General features: G+C 38.6%; 1 long non-coding RNA gene across 2 annotated transcripts; it reads left to right on the forward strand.

Moving 5' to 3' along the window:
• The first annotated feature begins 2,300 nt into the window (after positions 1-2,300).
• LOC128782174 (uncharacterized) lies at positions 2,301-6,320 on the forward strand. 2 transcript variants are annotated; one of them, XR_008428684.1, is made up of 6 exons: positions 2,301-2,515; positions 2,809-2,897; positions 3,577-3,703; positions 4,732-4,829; positions 4,946-5,023; positions 5,760-6,320. It is a non-coding gene; the product is annotated as an uncharacterized LOC128782174 (long non-coding RNA). The 2 variants fall into 2 exon arrangements; XR_008428683.1 differs by having other exon boundaries at positions 4,732-5,023.
• Positions 6,321-12,719: the final 6,399 nt, after the last annotated feature.

Here is a 12,719-nt window from a genome sequence, read left to right on the forward strand (position 1 = left end):
ACATGAAGGGATGAACATCACGATATCTCTGTATAAATCTGCTGGCCTTTTTCAGGCCCTTTTCCTACAACCGGGAGGACAGAACCTCAGCTGCTGTCACAGCTGTCATACATTATAGCTCCTGGGCAAATGGAGATTCCTTTTGCTTCATGTATTGTGATATGAAGTGACTGACACATCCTAGTGCGGAGGATCCTTGGGTATGTAGCATGGAAAATTTTGAAAGGAGACCAGCAAGACACCTAAACCATGACAATTTTAATGCTCAGCTGCCAACACAGGCATCCCTGGCATGCTTCTTATCTGGGGGGCACAGAAAAGACCAGCATGGGCATCTTGGCCACCACATGGCTTCCTAAAGCAAGAGATCTAAAAGACAGTGTTCCTGCCAGCATCCAGGCTTGCAAGGTAGTCTGTAATTTTAGAAGTAACATACAGCTGTTTCTTGACTGTAGAAGGCAGTTGGCAATAGTGATGAGCTCTCAATAAGGTTTTCCTAAGACAGTTTATCTAAAACAAACTATAGCACAAGTTACATCAAGAGGTTAGCACATATTTTTGCTTGAGCTCACTACCAGCTGGCTTTGTTAACTCCCTAACACAGTTGCATGCTCTGCCTCCAAGCCCAGGGTGGGTGCAGCAATCATCTCCAATAAAAAGAAAGGACCTAACAATCTGGTAGCTTTTAGCCCAATTTTTTTTTCCAGGAAAATTATCTAGATATCATCTCAAGGTTCAGAAGACTGGTAAATGGAATTACTGCAAAATGTCACAAGATGTCATAGCTCTCTTTCCTGTGCTACTTGTGTTATTGGTTATAACCACCCCTATGGCAAAAACCTGCAGAGGAAGAAAGTCCAAAGCACCATGGCTGTATCAATATAAGTGTACCTGCTCTTCATCCTTCTCCCCTCATAGGGAAGAACAGTGACAAGCATTTGCCTAAAACTCAGCTTGAATCTCAGCTGGAGCATGAGTCCTGCTGTGATAGCAGCAAGGATAGTGTCTCAGTCAGAGCTCAGTATGTTCAGATAATTTCATTCCAGGTTTTTTGGTGCATTTTTGGTGGTTTTTTTTTTATTTTTTTGTTTTGTTTTGTTTTGTTTTGTTTTGTTTTGTTTTGTTTTGTTTTTTGTTTTTTTGGTTTTTTTTGTTTGTTTGTTTGTTTGTTTTGGGTTTTCTTTTATTATTATTAATTTACAGAAGACCTCACAGAAGGTTTGGGGAAGTTTAGGTTGTACATTAGGAAGAAATTCTTCACAGAAAGAGTGACTAGACGTTGGAATGGACTACTCAGGGAGGAAGTGGAGTCACCATTGATGGAAGTGTTTAAGAAAAGATGGGCATGGCACTTATGGCTATGGTCTGGTTGACACTGTGGTGATTGGTCATAGGTTGAACTTGATCACAGAGTTCTTTTCCAACCTAATTTATTCTGTGATTCATTTTCCAAGTGGAACAAAACACATATATCCTCCTGTATTACCATTTATCCCCATGCGCCTCCTGTTGCACACTGTTCTCCTAACAGCATGGTCTCTTAATTCATTATCTAATACCTTCCTTTGCTATTTTCCTTTCTTTTTACACATGTTGCTCATGAGACCTGTAAAGGAGAGGAGATCTGTGAAACCTATCAAAAGGCAGTTTCTTTTACTTAATTCAATGGATGGAAGGATGGAAGGTGCTTCCATCCAGCGCAGGATGGAAGGCTCTGTATGTGCATTTTTCTGTACCTAGACACATCCACATATGTATGTGTGTGCATATTTTGTTTATAGAACATTTTTTTAAATGTAGCCCTAAATGCTGACAATGCAAAACCATCAGTCCTATGCAACTCTGGCAAGTTAGAAAGTGTAGGTTGGGCAGCCAGCACCAACCTTAATAACCAAAAATAACTGTCTGGGTATGAACCAAGAATTTTCTCATCAGAATGCAGCACAAGGGTGTAGGGCAAGGAAAACGAGGAGTGTGAGGATATAAAACAAACAGTAAAATGGAAAAATGTCATCCGTGCTCTGGCCTTCCCTTCTGCTTCTCACAGCCCACTCCAAGCAATGCAGTTGGGATATGTGACAGGCTGTGCACAGAGCAGGGGTAGCACACATGCAGCTGAACACATCTGGTTAGCAGTTGCCTGGTTTTGCATTGTGAGCCAGCCAACAACATCCACATTTCTAAGCCAGCCCTCTGCCATTGTTACAGAGCGGTTTATGACTTCACTTTTCCTTTGTAATAGGTTCATTCCTCTTCCCAACAGTACTGTTGTCACTCTCACCTTTGCATCCCTACAGCCTTCAACCACACATGCATACATAGAGTCAGACTCAGGGTGATTGAGAGGGAATTATTTGCATAGGAGAATTTGATGCAAATACCTTGTCTGAAATGTTACACACCTTCCCCTCTTAAGGTTGTTCCTGACAAAGTGGACCATATTTATTTAGGTGTGTAACAGTTTGCAGGCCTGGTTTGGCATCAAACGGGAAAACTGTGACTTCAGTACTTCCAGGTACAAGACGAGATGGATGTTGATGCTATTTTTTGCTAAAGACATGGTAACATAAGGAAGTGCATAAAAGTAGATGAACTCCCTTTGTTAGATTAGCCTCACTCAGCTAGGAGCAGCCCTTCTGTCCTTTCCCTCTTCTCTATCATCCATGCCATCAAGAAAGTGGCTAGGGACAGTGTCCTGATCTTTGTTTAGTTATTTAATAGAGATGATGGTAAGGAAAAAAGTCATCCCACAGTCATCACCTGTTGCTGCTCTCAATTTAATTATCACTACTTTCCAATCCTCCTAAGAAACTGAGGCTTCAATGTAGCTGGAAGTTGCTGGCTATAGCACAAGGAAGCTCAGATAAAGAGAAGAAAATAGCCAAATGGGTAGACAGGTAAGGTGGTCCATGCAGAGGACAGAAAGAAAGACTGGAGAAGAAACTCTTTCTGGGCTCTGGGGATTACACTAGATAAAGAATAGGGACACAGCCATGGAAATACAGCTGTGCACATGGAAGATATGATAGACTGGCAAAGTCAAATTGCTTCAGAAGCAAAATTAACACTGATTACTTGATGCAAGACATCACTCAAACCAATCAAATTGTTATTTTGGGAAATCATAAATTTGTATCCAGAGTCAGTTTGTCACTCATTAAAAGCTTATAAGAATTATTAGAAAATTAACTTAATAAGTAAAACTTAACTTCTTTTTCATTTAATAGCTCAAAATATAAGATGATCTCCTCTGGCTCTTACATGACCTCTGACCACATCACAGGCAATTAATTTTATTCTCATCCTTACTGCTAACATTGGTCTCAGTCTAATTATTTCTGGTGTAAATATAGCTGAAGTCTCCCTGCCACCATCTTTATCTGGATGAGGAGTATTCTATATACTACAATATGGAACCTCTATATCTCACTCTTTGCTTGCTTCCTGGGGCAGAGTAAAGCTGTGGTGATCACAAAGTACACAGAAAAGAAGAAGAAAGGGGAATCCTTATGAATATTTATACAACAGTAAAAGAGGTGTAATCCAGAGTAGACATGTGATTTCTCCGTATTACAGGGTGAATTATTTTGGTGGCTACATATAATAGATGGAAAATTGTTACATAGACCACTTTCATCAAGCTTTTACACTTACTTGAAAAGTTGATCATGCTGGAAAATGCCCTGTTGGAGGCACTTCAAAGGTCAGTTTGGTGGAATTTCTCTGTGTACTTCATATCTGTACACTCAGCCTGGGAACCTAATTTTAAGGCATTACCAGGAAAGGCAGCATTAATAAGCTATGCAGAAGTAGGTCCAGTCATTATAAAATATCACTTAAAACATTTTTTGAATGGGGTTCCTAGGTGCATATCATTTCTTTTGACTACACAAGGACATATTTTTCCCACAAGCATATGCCTTTTTTTCTGAGTGAAATATTCCTCTCTTTCTAAGAATTACCCCTGTAAAGTTGGAATGGGTCTTTACATGGAAGAAATAAAGATTATCCTGTATCTTTAAATGGTAAAACATATTGGAGAAAAAAAATTCTTCAGAAAACAAATTAAAAAAAAAATAAAAGCCAAACCAACACTTTTTAAAAGGAAGCCATTTCTAAGGGAAGTTACTGTAATATGAATGTAGCAATGAATTCACTTTACCTTTAAATTTTACTTTTCCTTACTTGGAGACACAGGCATTTGAAAAGCTGTTGAAATCTGTACTTCTTAAGCCTTCTTTTCAATAGAATAAGTACAAGAAATCCATGGGATTCAAGTGTCCAACAGGTTAAGAGCAGTTTTATTTAATACATTGTCCTGCTTTGCTGAAAGGGAACGATGATCTCACCATTGGCATAAAAATAGACCTTTTTGATTTGTTTTCAGCTCATCCATGCTTCACAGTGGAATTCTCTATTTCTTTCTCTCCATATCTAGGAAAATAATAGTAAATGCCACTATGACACATTTTCAGAATGTAACAACATGTTTTAGAAGCTGTCAGTACCTAATGAAGTAGTTCAGCTCTATTTTATAAGCTGTGATTATCATAATCATTTTTACTGATACATATATGGATTTGACATCTGCAGCCTTTTAGCATTTTAAATAATCTGGTCAGCAAAATTGCTAGTATGTAGGTCAATTTAACCATTTCTTTCCAGATTTTCTGGTGTTTTTTTTTAATTGTATGGTTTCTCTCATGGGTATGTGTTGCTGCTTTCCTGTAGGAAACAGAGCAGACTTGGAAGATATTCAGCAAACCTAGTGACAAACTCAGGAACATCTTATTACTTACTATATTTCATCATGACAATGCATCATATAAGTAAGACTGACAAAAAAGGTCTGACCCAAGAATTAAAGCAGAGACCAGAAGTATTGCTCATACTGCTATCAGGTTATAAAAATATTTGTTTAATTGTAACTCACATATATCTTGAGATGAGAGGAGTGATAACAAGCTGCTGCTGAGCTGATGTGGGGAGGGGGACGGTGCAGGAGCTGCGTGGGTAAACACAGGTATGCAAGGCACACACACCTGGCTTGGACATGAAGGTACAAGCCGCTACAAACCTAGATAATTACAGAATAACTCGGGTTGGAAGGGAACCCAGGCTCAAGGCTGGTCAGGTTATTTAAGCATATGTCCAAGGGTGTACTCTTATACATGCAGAGTAATGGCTTGCTCTTACTTCACTTGGTAGACATTCGATTTGGGTCTGAATGGGACCTTATGTGAGTAACCACAACAGTGAGTGAAATGTTTGAATGGTGATTCTGCTTAAGCATGCAGGTGGCCCTGGTGAATTTCAGTTGCCTCTAAAATATCCCCATGGAGATTTGTACTAAACTGATTGCACATGACAGCTGTGCAGTCTGACACACAGCATAGGTGAACCACATCAGCAGTGCGTTAATTTGCTCATAACAGAAGTCCTCAAAACACTGGTTGATTCCCACCCCTTGATCATCAACAAAATCTTTCTGTTAATCGCAAAGATAAACAAGCAAGTGATGTGTGATTTGTCTAAAGATTTTGTTTTACTTAGTAAAATGGAAATAATTGCTTCAGGCTGGAGATATATAATGAGGATTACTTTTGAAGCAAAAAGTGTTTCTCATACCAAGATCTTTTTTGTGTGTGTTTGTGATACATTTGGTTGGATTTCAGGTTGGTTCTGCCATTCTGCTGTATTAAGTACAAACCTTTCAGGAATATAAGGATGTGTCCGTTCTTTTCCATTTTGAAATCAAGGTTTTTGCCCAAACAACCAAGCACAAGATGTTACACAATTCTGAACCTGAATGCAGCAGGGTAAGGTCTATAAATGATGACCACAAGGTAAGTGCCACAGAATTTGCACATCTGTGCTAGATGTTCCTGCCATGCATGAAATAACTTCCTAGACTCACACAGTGTTGATGGTAGGTCTTACACCAGAAGACACCAAATTCAACTGAAAGTTAATGATGCACACTTATTTGTGTCTGTGCCTCTGTGTGTGTGTACACAGAGATACTCACACTTATAAAAAAATAAATGCCAGCTCCATTTTAGCACAAATATTTAGGTAACTCAGTTTTCTACAAATGCTGGTTTGTACCTCATTCTGGAATCCACCTACAGATAACCAACAAGTAAAGAATCCTGGAAAACTGTCATAGCAACATTTTAGATTGCTGTTGGGAAGCCTGTACAATATTGGTACCTTGTTTCAAAACTGACATTCAAAAAATCAAGTTTAACATCCAGGACCTGTTCAGTGCTTTTCTGAATCAGGGCCACTCATTATAACTGTCACTTGCCTGTGCTCTTGCTGCACACCCTATTTTCAACTCATGAAAAGCATTCTCAAAAAAATTAATAAAATTGCATTTTCATTATGAATTGCCTCATGAATCTTCCTAAAATAATATACAGTCTCTCCCTTTCACATGAAATGATAACATTATTTTCATTAAGCAGTGCTAACAGATAACAGATCTTTCCCCTTTCCCGTCTTCTTTGTAAACAGATTTTTCCTGTAAGAAATCATAACATGAAATTAATTCCTGGAATAATGAGTACAACCCTGTGTCAGATTTCAAGGATCTTGTTTTCATTTTCCAGTTACTGTACAAATGAAATAATCACGAATGCCCAATGAATCACTACACTAAGTCAAAGGTCTTTTAAATTATAAACAGTTCATTGTACCACTAAATTTACTACATACAAGTTTACATAGGGATCTATAATAGATCAGCTGCTAATTAAGGACTAAATACCCAGCTGAAGCAGATATAGTGAAAACATTCCCTTTTAGACAAGCTAGTGGCCCAGTTCCAAAGGTCTGTTGTCCGAAGCATCAACATCTTTTACCTTCAAGTGGAACCAATTGATGAAATCAGAAGCACAGTTCTAGTGCAAAGAGATTGCAGTATTGTTGTGTATTCATTGTAGATATTGTCTACTTCAACAAAATCTCACAAATGTCCTTTTTCCTTTTTTTCATCCCAAAACTGCTGTGACTCTATTGGAGCCCCAGACAGTGGACAAACACTCCTTATAGAGTAGCCAGCATACCCTCCCTGTATAGTGATACCCTTGTGCCTGAAGCAGAAAGTTGTGGCCATAGCTCTGTTCCTCCAGACAAGCTCTCATATATTCTCCAAGTAGGGCGTTCATCTTCTCCCACTGCCATTTGCACCCAGAAATTCCTGCCTGGAGTTTCATATCCATTCAGGATCAGCACTCAGGACCTTGCCACATACTGCCCATAACAACACAGTTGCTCTGTCTCTCTGTGCTGTTAGACATAAAAAGACCAAAGCACTCAGAAGTCAAGATATGTTATATTTTCTTATTGTTCAGCAAGAAGTTCAGGTTGGTCTATATTTGTGCTCATTATCAGGACTAAGTGTATGTTTTAATCTCTCTCTGCTTTTGATGGCAGATTTTCTATATGCAAGATACACATAGAGAAATATTTTGGCAGTTTTTTAAACATTTTTCTTTCAGTGTTGACCCCAGTCATAGAGTCATCTCTTCAGTCACTTTCCAACTTGCATTTGTAAGGAAGGCAAAGAACCACTCACTGTTTGTTCATGGTCTTTTTTACACAATGTGTAAAAAACAGTATGAGAGAGCACAAATATTCATGAAGGGTCTTTAGACAAGTTGAAGGGAAGCTGGCTGGAAAGGACACAAACACTGGAAAACTTATTTGGGTTTTTTCATCCCACAGATCTAACTGCTCTCAATTTAAAATTAGTGCATGTGTCCTTCTATGCTGCTGGACTCTTGCAGACAGCAATCCTCCATAGCATGTGTACCATTTCTCTTTTTTGCCCTCTTTTTCTCTCACACATAAAGCAAAACACAGACAGACAGACAGAGACACACAGACACACACACTAGAGCACACACGCACACAGAGTAACAGCTTGTCAACAGTTTTAGCAAAGTAAAATACAAATGATAATTAGAAACATGTGACCATAGAAAAGCAGCTCAGAAAGTAAAAGGTCTTTTTTCCAAATGACCCAATTAGAAAAGCCTGGAGTGTTGGCCACAATAAATTGGTTTTACACAGCTTTTTAACATACACTTCTTCTTTTAAAACAAAGCAATTTATTGCTCATAAAGGGAAAAAAAAAAAAAAAAAAAAAAAAAAAGGAAACGAAAAACCCCTGGCATTTAATACTGGTAATATTAGGCCTAACAATACCTGCCTCAAGAAATCACCAGCATTTTAGATCTATCAACAGAGCACTGTTGGCAGTGTATTTGCCATCCTATAATGACCATCAAGAAGCTAGCACCAGAACAGCTGCCAACTCATAACAGAGCCTGAAGAGACACTCCAGTGTCTCTCTGGAGAAGGCAGGCACAGGTGGCTCCACAACCCTTGCCTGTACCATCCAGCTGGAGCATCCTCACCTTGGCTGAGTTAAAGGCAATGAGCAGAGGAGGGGAAGGGACAACGGAGTGAAAAGGAAAGGATGTGGAGGCATTAAGAAATGCAGAAAAATATGGAAAAAGGAAGGTTGGGGTCATTGTGTAAGCAAAGGAATGGTTGAGTAATTCTTGCCGAGGATCATCTCAAAAAGAAGATCATGGGCTACAGCCAAGGGTTTTCCCCAGCATAGTTTTACCTACTCACTTCTTACTCTTACTTATTAAACATTCTTGTTTAATAATTTTCTTTGTTCTGGTGAACGTGCACGTCATTTATTCCTGCAAAACTATTAATCCTAACTTATTCATTGTTTAGAGAAGCTATATTTAGTTTCAAATAAATCAAATCTCTCAGGCTTGTTGGTTTTAAACAGTTTAATCATGGCAGCTATTCCCACACTAGGAATAGCTTGGTAGGGCTTGTCCCCACCACAGTGGGAGTGCAGGGGTGTCTGCAAAACCAGCTCAGGACAGCAGTGAGGGGAGGACATGAGCTGGCTCCAAGTATGGAAACAGAATAACCAACATATTGTGGGTTTGGACTGAGCTAATTAAAGCGAGGGACAGAGTTCAAGAGGGAAGAAAGAGCTAGAGAAAATAGCTTGGGAAGCGCTGAGTTACGACCATACTCTCCATTATTAAAGGCATTCTAAGCAGGTTTCTGTATCTTTAGCTGAACAGAAGTCCAAGCTTTCGTATGGAAGAGAGGTTTAAAGCTGTGCAGCCATTGTAAAGGTGGGAGGGATGTAAAGTTTGAGTTTCTACATCCCTGGGGGCTTAGAATTTCTCTGCTTATAATGGTTTCATTGGGAATCAATGGCATTGCCCATTTCTCAGGCAGTCTCTGTGTCCCATAGGATTGAGCTGGATGAAGCAGCATGGAAAAATAATATATGCTGTGTATGTAATGAGCTGCTTAACCATTTTTTCCAAGAATCCAAAAGCATGTGAACTGCATTGAAAACTGCAGATGCCAAGTTTAGAGCTTTACATTCAAACTCTGTTTGAGAGTCTGTAATGGAAAAAAAAAAAAAAAGAAAAAGAAAAAAGAAAAATAAAGAAAGGAAGATATATGCATTTACTTGGTAAAAAGGCATAATATTTCCTTCATTTCATTGTTCTGAAATGAGTGTGTGGATTTTATTCAGTAGTTTATTTGTGCTGGTTTGAGAAGAATAAACATCAGATTTTTACTGTTAAAAGTAATTTTATTATGAAAACCACTGAAAATAGGGGTTGAAAACTATTAAAATCTAACAATAGCAGCACAGTGATATTGTGTATTAATAATGGTTTCCTCACGGTAATACTTTTAGTGATACTGGGTATCTCACCCATAGTTAGACAAGGACATTCAGATATACTTGATGCTTACAATAAATATCTCAGAATGAAAAAGAGAAGCACTGGAAAGATACCATATAATTTGTAATACAAGTTATGTGAACACTTAAGGTTAGAGAGTGACAATTAGCATTTTCTCTATATCACACTGAAAATGTAGACATTATCCTCAAGAGTCTTTTTTTTTTTCCTCTCCATATATGCAAGGGGTCCCAAGACTTACGGAGGCAGAATCAGGCCTCTCTAAAATATTCACACCTTCATGGGGCTGTATGTTGATCTGGGGAGAATCAGGTCAGTAAGATGTTACCTGGTTTCAAAGACTGAAAGGTACTAATTTTATATGCCAGTTAATCTATCAGATCAAAAGGAGACTGAGGAAATGCTTTTATCTCTAAAATGACAGGCATTAATAATGTTACTCAAATTTCCGTTATATATAACTTTAGTGCTTTCAGGACTTTTAAATGTCTGTACAATGGGAAAGCTTCTGAAATATGAAAGGAAATGTCCCTTTCAGAGTTACTAGCATTGCCAGCATGGGTGTGGGAAGATGAAATATGTTCTCAGAAAAAAGAAAATGTTGGACAATAGAAAGGAGAGGTATATTATATAGGCACTCATAGTGACAGCATTGTAGCTGGTTCTGTAAAGAGAAAGACCAGCTGTGGAGTGGGGTTGCAGCCACCTTTCCCACTCTCAGGTATGATAAGACATGAGTTTTAAAACAACTATTGCTATCAACCTTGCAAACTCTCTGGGAAATTTCCAAGATGAAGTCCAGAGCAAGCAGTCTGGAAAGCCTAAACCACAAGCTACAAGTATGATCATGAAAAGAAATGTCTGACCTGTCTACTCAGAGCATCATAGCCTCTACAGCTTTCCTCACCCTTCCTCAGACAAGGTTCTGGAAACCAACAGCTGCTTAAAAAAATAGATGAATAAAGGACTCTATTTGGATTGCAGGTCATGTTTTCATAATCTCAGATTAATGGGATGCCAATATCCCCTCTGCCCCAGGACAAGAAAAAAATGTCAGAAAAGACCCATTTCTTTTTATGTATAGGCTATTTAAGGAAGTTCCGCATTCTGTACTTCTGATATATATTTGCTTGGACCACATCAGCTCATGACAAGAATATGATAAGCACAATCTGCATTTTTGCTTACTCAAGCCTTTAACAATTCCTTAACAGGGTGCCAACACGCATTTCAGCTGGATGAAGCTGGAGGAAGCATGCCACCATCTAAAACAAAATTCATCATTCCCTGAACCACTCCCAGAATGTTTTTCTCACAATATACCTGAAAATTAGCAGGAAAATATGTACCTCATGGGCAGAACATAATGTAGCAATGAGTTATTTGGACATCCTTGTGGGTAGCACTTACTGGCCATGCATTGAGCATTTAGCAGCCTGTCATTACTCTTTTGCTCTTTTCTTCCCAGGCTAATGGAGTTCCTGGGAGCAGTTCAGTAATGGAGCTCCACAGGAAGTTAGTGTCCCTGCTTTTTTGTCTTCTCACCTTACTTAATCATCTCTTTACTATAGGACCTATGTTAGCTATCTCATATAGAAGCTGAATCTCTGCCAAACTATGGCAGAGCTCAGAGGGTGGGGAAGAGACATCACAGAAACAGCAACCCACACAACTTCTTGGTTTTGCAGCATGAATTAGTCACTACCACCGCACACCTGCTTCTCTTTAAAAAACAATGAGAAAAAATATCCCAGTAAAATGATACAGGTGAATAACCAGACCTATGTACTGAAGTTAATGTAATCTGAACTTCTGCTTTTTATGATACTTTTCATTAGCAGCACGTTAGTACAGCACACAGAGATTTTTATGACAGCAACAGCAATTTATTGCCTTTGTTTAAGGTAATTTGAACGTGTGCATAGACCAGATCTGTAGAAAATCTACAGGATATTCCATTTGGTTTTTATGATTCAAGCTCACTGTAGACTGTACAGTCACAGTTTTCCATTTCTGCTGGAAATACTACAAGCTATTTTTTTTTAATTAAGTATGATGTGCAGATATGGAAACTGAAGGTTACCCATTCTCATTTTCAGTCAACTACTTTCTTTCTCTTTCACATATGCTTCATTGATCTGAATTCTACATTAATTTTCATCAGAAAACAGATTCAGTTGATCACAGAAAGTTATTGATTCCAAAGTGGAAAGATTTTTGCTTTGTTTGGCAATGGGATGCAGTTTTAACACTGGGCTTTCAGAGTTCACATTTCATAAGCTAACTGGTTGATTTGAGTGAGGTAATATGAGCAGAGAGGCAATAGAATATGCACAAACAGTTCTGTAAAATGAATTTGTTGTAATATCAGTTGCTTTATTACCTCAGTATCATATTTACAAAGTTTCTTTCTTCAGAGACAGCCTATGTACAAAATAATTCCTTACTTTCCTCTTGGTATAATGCTGTGGAATTTTTCAATATTCTTCTCAGCAAACACCAAATCAGAACACTGACAGTGTCTTTCATTACTGTCTGATCATTAACACAACTTGAAGAGTTTTCAGGATATGCACAAGGCACTAACTTATTTGTCTGGACCTATTTGAACCCCAAAACACTGATTCTGCACCAACATGACATACTGAGTGCCAGCCTTAGTAAGGTATATCCCACATCCAGGCTGGACTTGCAAGCATGCGCTTGTGGCTGGCAAAAGTTATCAGTGCCACAAAGGCAATACCAGACCTAGGAACTTGCTTTCTGAAACTGTCTCCTGGAGACTGCTGAACAAGTATATTGCGACTGCAAGAGTGAAGCTCAGAAGTGTGGCATGCAAGAAACCAAGCTCTCAGCAGGGGCTGGTAGGAGAGCAATTCAGAAGAAAATCTTCCTTTTCAATTTTTTTCTTTACATAACCAATTCAAATAGCTATATTCCTCAACTGCT

The sequence above is a fragment of the Vidua chalybeata genome, chromosome Z, assembly GCF_026979565.1.
Source record: "Vidua chalybeata isolate OUT-0048 chromosome Z, bVidCha1 merged haplotype, whole genome shotgun sequence".
Lineage (NCBI taxonomy): Eukaryota > Metazoa > Chordata > Aves > Passeriformes > Viduidae > Vidua > Vidua chalybeata.